The sequence below is a fragment of the Mchenga conophoros genome, linkage group LG1 (assembly GCF_057382185.1).
Source record: "Mchenga conophoros isolate Kocher_MC1m ecotype Shallow Benthic linkage group LG1, M_conophoros_male_GT1.1, whole genome shotgun sequence".
Classification (NCBI taxonomy): Eukaryota; Metazoa; Chordata; class Actinopteri; order Cichliformes; family Cichlidae; genus Mchenga; species Mchenga conophoros.
In genome coordinates, this window is record NC_140526.1 from 8544126 (window position 1) to 8564226 (window position 20101).

At 39.6% G+C, this 20101-nt stretch overlaps 1 protein-coding gene across 1 annotated transcript in view; it reads left to right on the forward strand.

Annotated features, from left to right (window-relative positions):
- The first annotated feature begins 3247 nt into the window (after positions 1 to 3247).
- cskl (c-src tyrosine kinase-like) overlaps positions 3248 to 20101 on the forward strand; it is a 51108-nt gene continuing 34254 nt past the window's right edge. The window contains exon 1 of the mRNA XM_085247125.1: positions 3248 to 3538. The gene's annotated coding sequence lies outside the window, so the exon portion shown is untranslated. The remainder of the gene's footprint in view (positions 3539 to 20101) is intronic.

Consider the following 20101-nt stretch of genomic DNA (forward strand, 5'->3'; position numbering starts at 1 on the left):
TAATTCTTACTACAAAACCCAGTGATGTTTGAACAAATGACTCTTTATTGTAGGACATTTTCTTTCGTAAATTATGCTTGTTGGACCACCAGCAAAGCATGGAAAGGTATGTTTTAAAATTCTAAACTGCGAACTCAAACTATCACCACCAGGGGGCAGCATTATTTGTTAATCTTTTCAGAAGTGTTCTGTTCTTTGAACTTAGGGTATTTCTAACCCTCATTTCCTAAAGGTTACTGCTGTAAGAATAATTACAGAATATGAATAGTTATGAATGATTTGCTAAGGTACTTTAAAAACTTACATCCACTCAGTGTGACATTACACCATTAAGCTGAAACAAGTTCAACATCACTTGATGTGCTGGTGTTTTAGACATAGTAATTGCAGATGGTTCTTCACAAAGATTCTTGGTAACTTTATTACCATTGTAAAAGGTAATAATCCAAATGTTTAAAATTTGTTTTAAAAAGGTTAACCATTTTAAACAGTTTCTCAAAGTACAGTGCAGTCTCCACTAGGGATGGACCGATCTGATATTAGGTATCGGTCCGATACTGACCTAAATTACTGGATCGGATATCGGAGAGAAATAAAAAATGTAATCGATCCATTAAATATCAAAAAAGCACCTCACAAAACTTGCAACATGGCATAACTCGGCTCATAACCTTAGCACGTTGGAGCAGTATGCATCACGTGATAGAGCGGCTGTGGCATGCAACCTGTAGGTGGTCTGGTTGAGCATTTCATCTCCGAGAAAGTTATCCCAGAGAGAAGTAAAGCAAGTGTGTAAGTTCATCTCTGAATGTTTGTAAAGCATTCCAGCGTTTACCTTAACAACCGATATATGGAGCGACTACCTCTTCTCTCACCCTCCCTCTCCTGCTGCTACTTCAATGTGAAACTGATTAATGATCAGCTGATCGGCTTTTCTGTTGCGAGTCCGTCTCGCTTGTTTGTTTATCGCCCACTTTGCGCCAGAAAGAGGAAACCAGCGGCTGAACAACAGCAGCACGTTTAAGCTTGAGAAGCTGTTGTTAGAATTTATTTAATATTACTTTGTACACCAGGATCCCTTTCTATCTGATGGCTGCTAACTGTGCAGGGGCAGATCTAGCAAAGTTTAGCCAGGGGGGCCGATAGGGCATGAACAGGGAAAATGGGGGGGGGGGCACAAAGACATACTTTTCTTTCTTATTCTCATTTAAAATATCTAGTTTTTAATAATTAATTATCTGAATCTTACACCCAAAGTTTTAATCTGATGTAAAATCCATTACTGTATATAGTAACTGTTAAGTCTAATATACCCTAGTAAGTACTTTTTCCTTTGGGAAGGTACAATCTGTGCAGTCTGCAGTTCTGTTGAAGAAAGATGTTGAATCTATTTAATTTTTGCTGGGAGTTTGCAACCCTATTAGTTAGGTTGCTTACTCTTTAAAATACCAGAATAGGGAGGATGGAGTAGGTTTAAGTTTATTAGATTGATTAGTATTGCTGAACTATGAAATATTTCGGGTTCAGTGTATTTTTTGTATACAGGTATAACAGAATAGCTTTAGTGTTGTTGTTTTTTAACTTGAGTTTGAACTTATACAAAATGCAGCAGGATATTTAAAAAAAACAGTTTTATTTATTAAAAAACACACTATATCGGATTCATATCGGTATTGGCCGACATCCAAATTTATGATATCGGTAACGGACATAAAAAAGTGGTATCGTGCCATCTCTAGTCTCCACACTAAGTCTTCTCAAAGGCGTTCTGTCTGGTTGAGGTCAGGACTCTGTGCAGGCCAGTCAAGTCTTCCACACCAAACTCACTCATCCATGTTTTTATGAACGTTTCTTTGTGCACAGGAAGGGGCCACCCCCAGACCATAACACCCCCCCCCCCCGGTCAATCGGAATGCCAGATGGAGAACTATGATTTGTCACTCCAAGGTCACGTCTGCACTGCTCTAAAGGTGCCGCACTTTACACCACTGCATCAGACACTTTGCATTACACATGGTGATGTAAAGCTTGGATGCAGCTGCTCAGAAATGGAAACTCATTCCATGAAGCTCTCCACAGAAAGTTGGCAATCTTTGCCCACCACCTGCATCAGCATCTGCTTACCCTTCTCTTTAATTTTATGTGGCCTACCACTTCATGGCTCCACTTTGTTATAAAACCCCTAACAGATGACTTCCCAGATTTCAGTGTAATTATAAAAAGCAATGTTTTGCTAATTTTAATACCAAAAAGTTATTTTTTGTTACTTATTTACTTTAGTATAGTATAAATGGTAGAAAAGAGTCAGAAAAGCTATAAAACGTAAAACCTATGAAACTTAAAAGTTATACTTAAATATACAGGGTGGGCCACCCACCATTGTTTTTCTTGTGACATTACCAATAAGTTTGATGTGTCACATGGTCCTCTTCCTATTGAAAAAACAAAAGTCCACCCATCTTGAGGAGTTTGCCCCCTCACATATACTAATGTGCCACAAGCAGGACTTTAATATCACCAACCATTTCCATTTTGTTACGGTGCATCCATATAAATGGCCCACCCTGTACTTAACTTTAGTTAAAAGCTGTCCAATGAGCTGAATTAGAGTCTTTGGAGGGCCAATTCTAGCCCCTGGGCATTATGTTTGACACCCCTGCGTTAAAGTAGATAGGTATACTGAATAAACATTATTCATGCCTTCGGTCTGAATAACAGTACCTTATGGAATTATAAAAATAAACAAACACATTGGAGCACTGCTATCAAAGGTCACACGTGCTGTAGTCCACTTTATTCTTCGAACATGTTGCACTAAATCACCACGCAGCCCTAACAGTCAGGGGCGCCTCCAGAATAGTTTCATAGGGGTCGCCATATGGGGGCCACTAAAAATAATGCGGTGGCACCACAAAACAGAATTTCCATTTTTATCATGCTGTTGTCAAATATAGGTTACTTGGAAAATATTGCAAAAAAGAGAGAAAGAAAAGAATTTTATGTCTATGAAAACCAAATAAGACTTTGAAATTCTTAATAATCTGTTTTAATTGCAGTCTATTACTAGTAAATGACAGCGTATATCTATCCTGTATCCTGTATTACTGCACCGCGGCTTTATCCCGTTGGAAAGGGTAGCAGGTGGCCATTTAGCGGGTAACCTTCCGCTGTAACAAGTCAGCCATCGGTTGACAATCTCACCTGTTGGCCACACGGCTGTGCTCACAGACCGCTCGCCCGTTGGCCGTGCTATTCCCATTCCCAAGCGCATGCGCTTTGCACTGACGGAGTGGAGACCATTTCCTTCCAGCAGCAGGCCTCACAAAGCTCCATACACACACACACACGCAAACACATAAGCATACACACATATGCGGTCTCAGCACAGACAACAGCCGTCAAAGCGAAGCAGGGTTTGGAATAGTGTAATCTTAACACCGCAACACCTGGATGCTCCCCAACCGCAGGAATCATTCTAATGGGTGTTCATCGCTGAACTGCAGCAGCATATGGTCGACAGCACAGTGGTATCTTTTGGGTGAGTTGCCCACAGCGCATTGACTGTTTTGTCTTGGGTTTGTTGCTGCTGCCGCTGCAACACAGGGTTTTAGCACAGGGGTGGCTCAGGAGCTACAGCACACAGGAGTGTTATTACTGGGCTTTCTGTTACGTTTTAGAGTCAGGTTTTTATCTTACATTCACTAACAGAATGAAAGTGCCGTTTGTTCTAAATAGGTGCTGCTGTGAAGCGCAAACCCGAATGGGAGTGTTAGCTTGAGCTGCTAGTTAACGAGCAACGTAGCGTCACGAGATCCATTATCGGACGCAATTCAGTGTTATGCTAGGCTTGAACTGATTTTACTTACAACTCCTTACTCCCCCACCAATGCAGTCAGTAAGCTTGACAGTACAGCAGAAGACGGATAAATAAAGCATCTGTTAAAATGATCTTTGCCTTGTATGCTTGTGTCACCCAGATTTACGCGCCTGTGCTGAAAATCTCCCGAGTCACTACCTTTTTCTTTCATCTGATTCCATAGTCGGACACCTTGGTCGTGTCTTGGGTACTTGACCATTTCCTTTGACAGTCTTTGTCTGTGGAAACGCTGTGGTGCAATACCGCGTGGAAGCCCAAAAATAAAAACATGGGTCCAGCAAAACAAAACAAAAAGTACAGCATTGTTATACAGGCAGATTTTCCAGGGTTTTTTTGTTTTTGTTTTTTGTTTTTTTTACTTGTGGTGGATCTAAAGGTAGAGGTTCAGTTAACGTGTCGTTGAAATTACAACCCTGTGCACAAATACTGCGGTCTGACCTTTTAGTGTTGTTCAGCGTGTTGCTGGGAATTAAGGGCGACAAAAGACTGGTTCTGTCCGATAATGGGTCCAGTAATCTTAGCCTCGTCCGCCTTGCACTAGAACACAGGGATCGAGCTGAGGTCCAGCCCCTTTCCTGAGGAAAATCTAATTCGTATCTCTCATGTTTTAATATAAGCTTGCTAACATCCTTACTCACTTCAGCATTTGTCTTGGTTTTAGGGCAGGACCAATAAAATAACGATAACTGTTAAAAAAAAAAAAAAAACAACAACCAAAAAAACACTTAGTTATGTGATACTCTTTATCCCACGGGGAAATTGTTTTTCACTTGGCATTGCTCCACCGGAAGGTGCAAGGTCAGGTTTAACTAAAATTACATAGGGATGATTTAATGTCCTGCTCAAGGATACATTCACAGGTTAAAGGACATGAACTGCACTAGCCACAGCTGCAATATTCATATTTCAGTCCTATTGGTAGTTTATAAAATTGGCATTACGACTCGTCTTGTCCCTGCAGCTTTGGCATTGTGTGCAGGTTCCGTGCACAGAACTTAAATATAATTGCCTGTTTGCAATGTTGAAACGTACATACCTTTACAAGCCAAGACTTGAGTACCCAAAAGCATGGTTATAGAGTATTTGTACTTTACATAATATTACTGTGTAGTTTAGGAGAAGACTGTCTAACTCTAATGGTTTGTAGTACACCTAATCAGTTCTGATCTTACTCCAGGGTTGTTTTCAGGGAACAAATCTTATGATTAGTGTATTATCTCTGTGCCAGTTCTTGTTATCTAATACATTAGCATGTTGTAGTAGCTTGAAATCTCAAATATCATCAGTCCAGATCTTGTTGCCTATTTTAATAACTGATTGCCTCAGCAGGTTTGACCAGCGATTGGCTTTTTGCATTATAATCTGGATGAAAGCAAAACAGCTGTTTGATGGGAGAGATAGTTGCCTTGCTCTTTTTGGATTGTAATATAAAATAGACACCTGTTTTTGCCTCTAAATTTTGCACAATGGTTTAAGAGTTTACCCCAAAACTGGAATTAAAGCCAAAAACTAACAATAACTTGAAAGAGTAGATTTTTCTTCCTTTGTTGTCAGAAAGTTATTTTTTTTCCCCACCTGTCTTGACTCGTGCTAGTTATCATGAGCACATAGTGCTGATGAAAGCAGGATGAAGCTTCTGGTTTTCTATTAAATAAATTCTTTTACAAAGCATGAAGTGGGGGTGCACAGGCTTGGCATTCGTTATCCCCAGAGGAATCTGGTGAGCCAGACTGCAGCATGTTAGGAATCCATATGCTGTGTCTGTCAGGGCTAACCTGCTGCCCATAAGCTTGAATGTCCAGCATAGTGCACTGAGGGTCCCTGGAAGTACATTTTCTTGTTTTCATCTGAAAACTCTTTACCTTAAATGTTAGAAAATGCCATATTTTGGAAAAAGCTGAGATTGTGCTTTGAGATGAGAGGTCACACAGCTCTTTATTTGAAAAATCAGACTTATGTAGTATGGTGGCCCACACCTTACAGACGGAAACCTTTGACCACACTTAGTTCTGTCCATTCCTATTGTCTCTTTGTCAATAGCTTCATCCCCGTCACCCTGAATGACTGATGGGTAGATCAGAGTAGTCCTGATTGAGGTGCAGCTTGACAAGCAGTAAAGGTGACAATACAAGCCTACTGGCCTGGATACATGTCAGCTTTCTTCTATTTAGCAATGGGTTACGAGAAGGAAAGGGGGGGGGGACTATGTCTGCTCGATCCCTAAATCTGCAAGAAGCTGAGCTGTGTTACTGTCTCATATTAAGCTTTGTGCCTGGCTTATGTGCTCAGCAGGGAAGTAATGGCTTCTCTGTCTTTACACTGACCATCTCATTGCACATTTGAAGCTTGTCCAAGGCCCTGCTGACCTCAACACAATGACATCGTTTAGTTGCCCCCACCCCCCCACAGGACTCTTCTCTTCAGCGCATGCTGTCTCTTTAATCATTTAAAGTGAAATTGCTTGTTATCACTTTATAGGGAACGCAAGGTAAGTACCCTTTTATCTTAATGTGACTTTTATCTTGGTGGGTTTTTGTCTGGAGACTATATTTGTTCATTTCCCATGATACCGTGCTATGTAGTAACCCAGCCAACATATTTTATCAAAGTCCAGAAGCTGACAGCTTTGTTGTTGTGTTCTGTAGACAAGAGTAAACAAATAAAACAGTATAAGTATAACTGCTTTCACACTGGATATTATTTGCAGTTGTTCTTTCACCTCTGTCACCCAAAAGGAGAGAGTGTCCTTCACGCACATTCTACTTGAAATACTCTGATTTATAAGAGGGAGCTGCCTTGGTAGATGTTTAGGGGACAGGATGTAGCTTGGCGAAACTGTCTTGGTATGTGTATCAGTAGATTTTAGCATTTTCATCACTTTTTAGAAGCACTTGGTTAATACTAATAATTCTGATATGAAATGTTTGTACTGTTGTGTCTCTAATACTGACATCCATGAGCAACAGGATTTCACACATAGTGCAAGGCACAGTAGGCTCTCATGTCACTCTGCATGGATGAATTCATCAATTATTTCATGGCTGTGTTCATTTTACCATCGTGGTGTCGTGTGTTAGTAGCTCAGTGTGATGTATTGTGTCTGCTGCTTTTATTGTGTATACCTCCTGAGTAATGCACTTTTATGTTAGACCTTGCAAGATGCAAAGTGGCAAGACGTGGTACACGTGATTAGAAAGAATGATAGAAACGGAAATTGGCAGCACATCTGCACTGCACCTGCACTCCTTCCCCTTTTTAGGTGCATCACACAGTATCACTGGATATAACTGTGTAGTGAACAACAGATTAATTGTCTCAGCTGGTAGGTGATCATAATTTTCATCATATAGCATAACATTATAATACAACTGTATCATAATGTTGTCTATATCAGTTATTTTAGTAATCACGTAATCTATTGATTATTCCACCGATTAATTGGATACGAAATACTTTTGTCACATTAGTAAAAGGACATACGTCTTTCAAAACGAACTGCTCATTGGTTTCCATTTTAGAAATTAGAATAGAATAGAACTTCCATTTATTGTCATTGTACATGTACAACAAAATTGTGGGTGCACATTGGAGAAGTAGTGCAAAGAAAAGACTTGGTCTGAATAGAGTCGGTGTGTGAGTGGCCTGTTTTAAAGTTTAACTGCATATGTCTGTCAAAAAAACAAACAAAACCCAAGCCATATTGGTGGTTTCCAAAAGGAATGTGCATATGTGTGCGTACATTGTTCAAGTGTGCGAGTGAATGAGTTAGTTATTTTATAAGCCTTTAAAGGAGGATGTCGTGGCTGCAATGAAGAGAAGTGAGCATATCAGCATTCTGAAGTTTGCCCTGGACTTTGAAGGAGAGTTTTTGTGCTGCTGAAAACAAGATGTTATGATGGTGTAAATGTTAATTAATAATAACCTAACAACTCTCAGGTCAGAAGATCAAAGTTTTACTGGCCCATGTACATTTTTATTGGCTTGTGAAAAAAAAACCCCATTTATTTTTATATTTTTAAATATTAATGCACTTTAATTAATATGATATTTTATATTATTTCACTTTTAATCTGAAAATGTTGCGAAAGCCTTGAAATAAATGTGGTCTAGTACACCACATGCTCCCCTTTAGATTCACCCCCGTTTTCTGCAGGTGTCACTTCCATGTAAAATAGGTCGGCTGCTGTCAGCCTTCACCATGCTATATAATTTAAACATGGGGTATCAGACTAAGTTAACAGTTCATCTGCAGATGTTAATTACAACTTCTGGAGGATTACTGATTTTTCTAAAACAAACTGCAGTGGATGTTTGATGAAGGTCTCCTGCTAATTTTTCTAGTTAAACAAAGCATTAAAGCAAAGAATTTGTGTTGAATTTTTTTATAATCGATTTATTTGATGAGTCATTATCCAACTCATTACTGTAGTTTACAGGTTCAGGTTACAGTGCAAAACCTGAAAACATAAAATTTACCATCTTATTAAAGGACTGATCACAACCTTTTAACTTTTCATCACACTGTCTTTGAATGAGCACAAAGCCAGTCTTACAAAATACTGAAACCAGAGCACAAAAACTATAAAATTGATGTGACCAAGCAGATAAACATTGGTCTCCTTATGTGAATCGTCATCTTATTTGCAGATAGACCAGCAACTGACAGAAAGGCTAATATCAGTCGACATTGCTCTGCAACATCGAGATCAGTTTCCTGGGTCCAGTTATATTAATAGCCGACTAAGTAACAATTCATTCAATTTAGTAACTGTAACTGATAAGCAGCACAGGCCTTTTTTTTTCATGTGTTTCTACTAATGGCAGGCTGGCAGGTTGCTGTTTTGGCAGTCTTCAACATTTTGTAGCTTCTTCTCCAATGATTTATTTGTAAATCACACATTCAAATATATTCTAGCCCAGGTGTCTTGGACTGAGCTGGAGGGCTGGTCTCACCTGCAGGAGCTGTAGAACTAACTCTTGTGCCACCACACTGAGTTCTGCGAGGATGCAGAGCAAAACAAGGACATGCTGCAGGCCATTAAGTTAGAGCTGGAGCAGTTTGATAACTTGCTGAAGACGTAGCTATTTATATTTTTTTGTATATTGTTTTATATTAATCTCTCTGTATGGATGTTTAGCACAGTTTCACACTCATGATTTGTTCGCCCTTCTTTTTCACACTACTGCATCTTCTCTGACCTCCGTCCCCCATCCCCCGTGCTGTAATAGAGGCAAAACCTCTACATCCACTTCTTCCTACTGATCATGCATCCCAGTAGAATAGTGTAATTGTGGCAGCCGTCTTGCATGCAAACTCAGCTTGGCTTTTCCATCTGGGCAGCGGCTGGACAGCTCCTTGACGACCGGGGGCCTTCTACCGCCACGCCTGCTGGCTAGCTGCACAATGCAGGCAATGAGGAGAGCTGTAGGCCTGACACATGCCTTAGTCTTTCACTACGCCCACGGGCTCCGGAGATTTCCTACTGGGAACTGTTTAACAAAAGGATAATGATATAATCCGACATTTTAGCTTTTTCCTGTTTGCCTGTTCACATGCTGCTACTGAACGTCTGAAGATACTACCAACAACCAAGAAAACGGTTTTATTTCTATTAATTTTGTCATTTTCTGTACTTTCAGTGTGTGATGAGTCACAGCTGTCCATAAATATTTTTTCTGGTTTCATATGTAAGCTTCCTGTTTGTGTGGCTGCTTTATATTTTTAAGAGGTATTGTCATCAGAAAAGAAGCCTGATAACAACCCCATGAGATCTTTTCAACCATTTTTAACATGAAGTAATACCTTCGATATAGCATGCTAAAGAATCCCCTGAGTCCAAAATTAAACTGCCATTTAACCACTGGGATCATCCTTCAATACACCACCTTACCTGTCTACCAAGAGTTACCTCATGGTGAAAAGCAGCAGACACAGTGACTGGTTATTTAAATGAAAGATCAACTTGATGACATCAATTTGTTTTGGATTTTGCAAGAGCTGATTTAAATTAATGAGGAAAAGGATATGTGTTCGCTATGGGAAACAGTTGGACACTTCCTCTTTCAGTGGAATCATGCAGAAGAGCACAAGACCAAATGATTCGCTGCTGGTGTAAAGCCCATTTCATTGAATTGGATACTAATTTGCAACGGCGTCAGTACCAAAAGGATGATCTCTGCCTTCTGTAGTTCAGGCACCACTTCAGACAGGCAGGCACACAGCCCCTGCACTCACTAGTAGACGACATTCACAGCAGTGAACAGCACTTTAGGACAAATTTGGAGAAGGCCGTTAAACCTCCCATTGAAGTATTAAATGGTACACCACACATGGTAACGTTAGCTGTTTAGCTATTAGCATCACCCGATAGCGACTTTAGCTGTCTTATGTTATTAAGGTAGTGACTAATGGTAAATGGTAAATGGCCTGTATTTATATAGCGCTTTACTAGTCCCTAAGGACCCCAAAGCGCTTTACATATCCAGTCATCCACCCATTCACACACACATTCACACACTGGTGATGGCAAGCTACATTGTAGCCACAGCCACCCTGGGGCGCACTGACAGAGGCGAGGCTGCCGGACACTGGCGCCACCGGGCCCTCTGACCACCACCAGTAGGCAACGGGTGAAGTGTCTTGCCCAAGGACACAACGACCGAGACTGTCCAAGCCGGGGCTCGAACCGGCAACCTTCCGATTACAAGGCGAACTCCCAACTCTTGAGCCACGATCGCCCCTGTTGGCTAAAGCACAACAGCACTTAAGAACTTAAAATGTGTATATATATTAATATATATACATTTGTTTATATCTGTATAGGTCTTACATGCATGTTAATGTATTTTTTAAACCACTGCAACAGACTTTTTAACATGCGCTACATGACTAAAACATTGTTTAATCATGTTATATCAGTGGCTCCATTTGTTATAGATTAGCAACTCTATCCTTTATATTTTGACTTTCCCGATTGCTTATTCAGTAGGGCTGCCACGATTAGTCGACTAGTCACGATTACGTCGACTATCAAAATCGTCGACGACTGATTTAATAGTCGACGCGTCATTTGAAGCTTTGTAAGATCCCAAAAGCAGGAATAAGTAGCAGGATTTAAGAGTGTAATAACGGACTGAAACAGAAGATGGCAGCACTGCATGTACAAGGATGCCAGCTGCCGTTAAACCCCGAAGAAGAAGAAACTCTGTCCCAGAATTCATAGCGCGGCCCAGCGCAGTTGTCAACAATGGCGGCAGCTAGTTAGTTTTAATATTACTCTTATTATTCTTTCTGGGTCACAAAATAAACGTTTAACATATTTTCAGGTGAGAATGTAGCTGTGTAAACCTCAAATATCTGCTCAGTTTATCAAGACACCACATATTTTCAAAAGCGCTCCGACGTTTTCGGAGGCGTCTGTTACCCACTAGCTCGATAGCTAGCCGGGGGCCATGAGAGCACCGGACTCCCGGCAGATCGTTTTCAAACCCACCGCCCTACTCAGGTTAAACATATACAAGTCACTTAGATAACTTTAAAATGTTATTGTTTGGCTTTTTTCAGTATTTTATTTGTTCCTGAGTAAATCGGCTGAGTTTATTAAACTCCACCGAAACAATCTGCACATTTAATTAGAATTCAATTAACTATCATCTTGTCTTTATTTTTAGTTAGCACAGACCTTAAACACTTAAAGCTGTAAGCTAATGATAGTTATATAAGATTAGATGCTGCTGGTGCAATAAGCTGTACTTTTACGTTCAATGGATGATGATCTGATTAGTCGACTAATCGCAAAAATAATCGGTGACTAGTCGACTATCAAAATAATCGTTTGTGGCAGCCCTATTATCCAGTTTAGGTTCCTTTTGCCAAGAAAATGAAGAAATTATATGAAAATATCTGAGTCTTGCCACCTGATTATTGCACAAAGATCATTGAGATTTTGACATATTCAGAACAGCTGTCCCATGTAATATGTCCAGTCAAAGGTTTAGGTCAGTTAAAGGATTTTTGTTGCGATACAGTGTATTTATTTGACAGGATTTTTTCAGTAGAGTTCCTTTTCTGTCTGGTTGTTTTCATCTATAAATCAACTAGTTGAATGGACCACGTTACACGATACAAGGAAAAACTGACAGTTTTGTCTACACGAAGTTTATTAGCCAATTGCTAGGACATCCCATTCTGTCAGAACAGCTTCAGTGCACTTTTTCCAAGTCTCTGGAACGCTATTCTTCCAAAAGATTTTACCTTATTTGATAATGGCGGAGTTTAACACAACCTAAAGGTGTTCAGTTGGGTTGAAATGTAGTGGCTGCAAGGCGCATAGCATGTGATTCACATCATTTTCATATTCATCAAACCACTCATTCACCCTTGGTGTGCACATCCTGGAAAAGACCACTTCCACCAGGATGGAAAGTTTAATCACAGGACAATGTGATGACTCAGAACTACTGTGTATTAATTTGTAAAAAATTCATAAAATGCTTCCCACGGGATGAGGGGGCACCAAATCTCCTCATCATATGATTCGTGGTTTAAGGCTTCTTTAGTTTGTCACCTCTCTGCTGTGTATATACCCTGTGTGTTCGGATGCTTGGTCCTTTGGTTAAATCTCATTTGCCTGTTCAGTCTGACTTTCTACATATAACACCTGCGTCCTGGTTCACTGAAGCGCCTCATATTTGGGCCAGTGGGGGGAAATACGGAGGAAGTAGTGCAGTCACTATGAAGTTGGTGTATTCCTTTGCTTCAGTTATGGCGACATTAAACCCAGTTGGAATTATTTTGACTGTTCTAAAAAGAATACAAGATGATTCACTGATGATAATGGCAATGAATCCTGTCTTAGCAGGGAGGCTTCAGCAGTTCCTCTTTTTATCTGCCCTCTTCAACCCCCCAATGCGTTCGAGTCATCGGATACACTTCAAAGATACAGTAAACGCTTGTGCTTTAATGATGTCACACAAAGTGCTCAGATGTAAAGTGACCTGAATTAGCTCCTCTTTAATACAAGGAAGATTTTACTTGATCTATTTTGTGTGCAGTTTCCCTCAGGCTATCTTTTTAATAAAGCAACATTTTTATTCTTTCTTTTTTTGTCTTAGAAGAGATTACACTAAAAGTGCAGATGGTTATCGTTAACTGTGGCCTACATCTGAGCATGTTTCTGATACAACAGCTAATAATCTCAAGAAAATAATATTCTGAGCAGTAGGTGGCAGCTGAATAGATGTATATGTAAGTGGGTTTATAATTACAGATTAGAGATGGACTGATTAAAGGCCGCCTATTGTGTTTCATAAATTAAAATCCTACCTCACAAAAATAGCTTAATAGTATAGCCCACGTGTTTTAGTCAGCACTTGAAATATTGAAAATAGAGAGAAATAGTATATTTTTGTTGCACTTAATACTCTGAATAATGGTGGCGGGTAAAATAAATAATTATTTGGTCTTTAAGGAAGTTTACGTTACATTCTGTATCTGTTGCTGAGGATCGTTTATTTAGGGTACGTACACAATGGGAATCTTACATGTTCATTAGATTCAGCATTGTGTGGCTTGGATCTTGTTATAAATCAAGTCCACCATCATGGTCATTTTAAGTTTCAGGCTGAAAACAAGGCTTTTCTTTTGCAAGTTTCAATTCCCAGGCTAGTCCTGTTACACATGGTCCAATGGAACCTCAATGTTAAACGTGTATTTTTAGAAATACACTGAAGGCTGATCTAGTAGTATGCATGTTAGCAGGTGTTATTGGTTGCATAGTTTGCACTGTATAACTAGTTTCTACTCGGAACTCGGCTCTTTCCCTTTTTCTTGCATATTCTTACTAAGCTGTATGATTGATTGTCTGACACCCTGGCCCAATAAAACAGTTCCATAATAATCTATTCAAAACACCTCCAGATTATTCTTTTCTCTTATATTATAAATAAGCATTTCAATATGAAAACAATATTTAATAAACCATTTATCTACAAAACAAGTGAACAACCTGGGATGTCTTGAGAAAAATGTATGCTTTTTAAACTGTATGTCTTCAGTTTTCCATATTCTGTCAGTCTACGGGCATCACAAAGACATTTGTTGCATCACCATCTCAATTCAGTGCACTACAACAGAACAACAAAAGAAAGAAGGCTCTAAAACTGACAATTCAGACTCCAGGCTTGGATGAAATGAACAGTTTTTAACAAAATTGGTATTTGCAACAGAATTGTATTCTACGTACCAGTACATGCAAATTAAAAATGAATAAATAAGTCTAAATTTAAAAAAGTGACGCAGGTACAATGCACTAAACAAATAAAAAAGTGACTGACTGAATATGTTAACCAGTTAAGAGCTTATCCAAATGAACCTAATTTTCATAAAATTGCGCATCTCACACTCACACAAAGGCTCATAGTCCACTCTGAGTTGTGTACATACATTTTATCACTCATTTACAGATCATCTGCTGTGACTCCTGATGTCGACAACTTTATGGGGTCAGTGTCTAAGGAAAATAAACCCATCCTTCTCAAGTTTCTGTAAAGGCAGAGTCTCCTGGGAATGTAAGAATTCAGGGTCATTTCATATCCAGACACTTCTCCCAAAGTATTTATTTGATCTTTTTGAGTTTTAATCTCGTTGTCTCAAGTAATTTAGACTTTTAGATCATTTTCTGTGGTTCTTGTCCAATGTTCTTCCTGTTTTTATGTCTCAGTAGGGCAAGCAGAAGATTTTTTGTTACTGGCACAGGAGGTTCCTTCACGCTCATTGTGAAGTTATGATACTAATAAATACTGTTTCCATTTTTTATACCATAGTTATGCATGGATATATCAGGATTCCTGAGAAATAATTTTAACCAGTGCTTTTTAAACTGGGGTTAATTTCCTCAAACATAGAATACATTTGTTGATTTAGAAATAGAGGAAGACTGTATATGTGTTTGTTGAGTAAGGTAGTAGATTCATTGTCTTAACTGTATGCGGAACAATCTACCTTATGTGTGTAGGCACTCCCCAACGGCCCATTGTGAAAAAGTGGAAAAGTCCTGTATTTGTATTGTGTTATAGCTAAGCATTCAGCGTTGGTGCATTTTAATAGCTTGTATTATGGTGAGTTTTAACTGTGAAAATAATTCTCTTATTAGTACTTTTCGCTCGTGCAGATGTGAACACAGTAATCGCACTTTGGTAGGGACCAGAACAATCGCACTGAGACCCTTTGGAGGAGGAGTCTCGGTATGGTCCCAAATGAGCTCCAGAGTGCTTTCTTTATTGTGCGAACCAATAACCAGGTGTACATTACAAGTTTGAGGTAAGGAATAAAAAGCCCATAGCCACATAAACTTTGAATTCTCAATGCGGGAAGATACAATAAATGTGCAAAGGTCTGTACAGACTAGCAACTATCTGTGAAATGAATGTAAATACTCAATATTTTCCAATAGTCATCCAGTACAGCACCTTCTTCCTGTATTTACTCTGTTACTCCCACCCAGAACAGACTTAAAACTCTCACTTGGGTTGTAGTGACGCGTTCCCTTGGATTTTTCTTTGTGTGAAAATAAACTAAACCATGAGTAAAAGCTACAAGTTTACAAATTCATCAACTGATCCGGACCAGAGTAAGCGAACTCTAGGTGTGAAAATGGCCTAAGACTGGCTCAATTTGTTAATCACGTATGTACTTGTTAATCACAAATGGAGGAAGCCCTAACTTTATGAACTCTGCAGGTCAACTTGCAAATCTCAGCAGAGTAAACCGTGTCTGTTTGTTTTTTGTATAACATATTTTTTGTAATTTTCTAATTCTGTATGTTATTTTACTGACCAAGGTATAAAACTGTATTTAAGGTCATACAGTGCATCAAACTTCACTTTAAGGCTGTGTGCCTGTCCCTGGACTGTGAGAGTGAATGGGGTTATCGGTGCATGAAGTCTGTCAAGCTTTCATAAATTTGCAGAAGAAATCCCCAAGTCCTACTCTCTGCAGGGAAGATTTGGAGCTGCTGTCTGTGCAAACATTGGCTCTGCATTAGCAGAAAGTCTCCTAATACCTCATGCCTGCCTCGCTGTCTACCTGGGTTTTCTCACCTACACCATTACTGTCACCTTAACACCCAGTGTCCAGTGGTAAAAACAAGATCTGGATGTGCTGCCTAAATGCATTTTTCCAGTTTACACATTCTCGTAGAACCACATGCACTAAAACGTTCACACAGCTGTATATTCTGAGCGAATGTGCTCACTGCGGGTTTCTCATTCTGTTTTTTGTTTCTGCTAGTCTTGTGTTGTTTTCCAGCCCAACAATAGACTGTTTGGCAGGTTGTGTTGCCTGGTATCTGTGTGGGGAAGCAGAGATGTTTTCTGCTTTGATTTAACAGAGGCACAGTGTGTAGGAGAGTGTCTTTTCAGTTAGGCTCTTTTTGCAGCAGATGCAAAGCAGGTGAGTAAGAGGAGTTTTTGGTGTGTGTGCGCTTGCATTTTAACGTCCTAGGCATGCTTAGTATGATTTTAAAAGGACTTAAAGTAGGACATTGTTTATATGGTGAAATGTGAATATTTTCATTTCTGTCGTGCACACAGCCATTCTTTGGACCGTCCCTCATTTTCAGTGTTGAGCGTTTAACATACAGTCACAGCAGCATTGCACATTTATATCTGTCAGTTCTCCTTTAAGCTAATTGGGCTACATCATTTAACCAAGCCTATGAAAAGAAACCAATGACCTAGTTAATAGTATCTCTTGGGGTGTACTATTATGGCTGAAACAGTAGTAATTCTGAACTGGTTATGCTTGCGAGATATTTTAAGTGTAGTTTATCCCTGTCAAAGCAAAAGGATAGCTACGTGTCGTCATTATTTTGATGTGTTGATTTTAGAAATTCCTGTTATAGTTTTGTTTTAGTAATTCTACAGTTGTTTATTATTAAATCTGACATGCTTTGATAGTTACATGGAAGTAACAGTAATGATTACCCCAAGTAAACAAAAACAAAGAAACATCACTTTCTCTCTGTCACAGCAGTTTTCTAAAGAAAAACCTGCTTCAGAGAGAACACTAATTTCACTCGTTGTCAGTGTGGTGAATATGCATGTGCACACACACACTGTGTGCGCAAGTCTAAACAGGCAAATGTGTCCGTACCCCATAGTGTGCGCTAATGCAAGTCTGTGGTTGTGAATTAATAATTCAGAGTACTGGCATAGCAGGGTGGAGCCTTTATTATTCATGGTTGGCGATGGAACCAACAGATGACTGCATTAAGGATGAGCAGATAGAGTCCTCTGCCAAGAAACCACACTTCCATGCCTCTAGCCGCTGTCATTTACAACTACCAGTCCTCTACGCTCGTCTGACTCCTCCTCTTTTTTTCTATGTCCTTGTTCTCCTGATCTCTGTCCTCTCCATCTGTGAGCATCTTTTTCTCTCTCATTTAGTATCATCTTCCTCTCTCTTTCTGCATCCTAATTGCGTTACAAAGATCTGTTGGCAGTTAAAGAAACATTATGTAATAGCACACGTATATTAAATTGGAAATATAATGTGGAGATCAAAAGTATAGTAGTGATTCGTCAATTAAATTTGGTAAACTATATAAATATTGTAATTGCTGAGCAGAAAGGATTTATCAATGACTGCCTTTTGTGATTGGTCTGGCCAGTCAAACGCTCGTTGACCACGACAACCTGATGAGTGTATCTCTCATTTTTTCAGAAGAATGCTCTGTTTCTAGCTGTTGTTGTTTTCTCTTGAGCAGTAACATCCATTTGTAGTTACCTTATTTTCAAAGGCGGAAAATATTCCGGTTATTTCCAAATCTGGGATTACTCGTTGTGCAGTCAGTCTGTATAATCACCGTTTTGAACCATAATAGTTTCAAGTGTCATTTGCAATTTGGGTTTTGGCTTCATCTTCTCCCTGTATGCCTCTCTTCTCCCTAATTCCCTCCTTTATTGTCCACTGAATCTTTTTCTGCGTGGTCTCAGTGCCACTGCCCCTGAATGCTGCTTTTATTGAAGAGATTCTGAGCTGCTGTTGCCACTAATGCTGCTGCCATATTGTACCCGAACCCCGCTGTGGCTGCTTCTAATGAGATTCTTTGTGTTTCCATCGCCGTGCTTTGCCTCCTCGTCTCCTCTTCTGCTCTGAATAGAGGAGTTGTCGCGGTTTCGCATCAAAGGAATAGGAGAGGCAATGAAAGCAGCAGAATCGGCAGGCGGTTTCTCTGTGTATCCCCTTCCTCAGTCACTCTCCTAGGATGTTTAAACCAATAACGTATATAAATGTGCACGTTTAAGGTATAGTATATTAAGCCATGACTGCGTGTGCTTATTTGTTTATATACACATATACACTGCATTGTTTCCCACACTTGAGCTGTTTTCACAGAGTCTGGAAAATCTGGAGAATCTGGGCACATTTAGCACACAGCAGTTTGTTAGGGATGTTTTCACAGGGCTGCTCATTTCCAGAAAAGGTTTTGTCAGTATTGAGATCAGAATTATCTCAATACTGACAATTGCTAGGAGAAGAAGCAGCTACTTTTGGGTGCTCCCTTATTTATAATGGGCTGCAACAGCAGGTAGCCGCACATATTTAATCTGGCAGATTTTTACTCTGGATGCTTTCCTTGATGCAATCCCAAAAGGGATTTGTGTCTCCTTTCAAAATCAAACTCGGGATCTTTCACTTTTCTGGCAAATGTGTAAACCACTACAATGTGGAGACACATTTAACATGATCTGCAATAAATACGGGTGTAAATTTTTATGTGGCCTAAAAGTGTGTTGTTGACATGAGGGCACCATGAGTGTATGTTCCGTAGCACGCATTACGATTTAGTAAAAAGGAAGCTAGTTCAGCAATGTTGAACAAGCACAATGCTTTGAAAATATGCAAGAAGACTGTTCCTTCTGTCATATTGTGCAGGCTGCTGAAGAGTTAGAAGGTTACGTTACTTTACTGTTAACCTGCTAAGCAGCTTTTATTTAAAATTTCCAGTGAAAACACTCCCTAGGGTACGTTTGTGTTTACATTAGACTTCTGCTGTGGTACTGTAAATACTGCTGTGTAACATCTGTTGCAGTGTAATGCTGCTTGTGGTAATAGAGCTACACTTTGAATTAGGTAGTCTGTCATAAGTGATGGTAGGAATTTTCCCTTTATTTTGTTTGAAGTAATAAATGTGGTAGCCTGCAAGCCGGAGTAACAATAAAGCATTCAGTTTTTTGTTTTTTTTCTGTGTCGTTACAACTTAACGAAAGAAAGAATATCTAGAAAAGTTCAAAGTTTTGAAGTGCATGTGCAAAATGGCTACAGACTTTAGTTGTGCAGGCAGCCTGGCCATTTTAATGGCTGGGACTAATTTAAGCATTCGATTTTCAAAGAACAAACCCATCAATGATAATTTGATTAATGGACAATCCATTGGTTATTAGTTTGACTTCTGTCACTACTACCCACTGAACACGGGGCTTTATGTCTCCGTTCCCACCTGGCTCGCTGATGTAGCCCCCTTGTTAAACTGCTTCTCCAGTGAACTTTTTTTCACATGGACTGCAATCCCCCGTCCGTTTCTGTCTCAGACCTCTCATCTCTACTTGAGGAGCTTCCAAGAACCCAAGTCATCTTTTCCTTCTGTTCACCTCTGCATTTAACATGAACACTTGCATAACATCACCACTGAGCTCTCCTTGGTCTGTCACACCTACCATCTCATTAATGGATGTAATTAAGTCTGTACAGCCAGCCCCACACACACCTACTTGCACTGTACTTTTGAACCTGTATTGCTTTCACTTTGTTGACTCTTGCCATCACAATTGCTCAGAATAAACCTTTACAAAGAGCTCCGTGCCCCATCATTCAAAATAGGACTAGAGTAACTTGAAGGTAAATGCTGGTGATGATAAATACTTACAGAAACTACAGTCAACATTTCAAGCATCTGTTACATTTCTTCTGTCTCTCCTTAGTCAGGTGAGCAAGCCATTTTGGTGCCTTGGCAACTCGTAGAGCATGCATTGCATAGTCTGAGATTAGACCAGACTTTATCTAGCAACTCCCCTGACTTCATTAAATGCAGTCCTAATAGAGTTGATTGTCCCTTTTTAATATATTTGGTGCTACTAACTGAACAATCATCGTTCAGCTAATTGTATGAATATGGATTTTTTTTTTCTTTTTTTTAGCTAATGTATGTTCTTATGAAAACC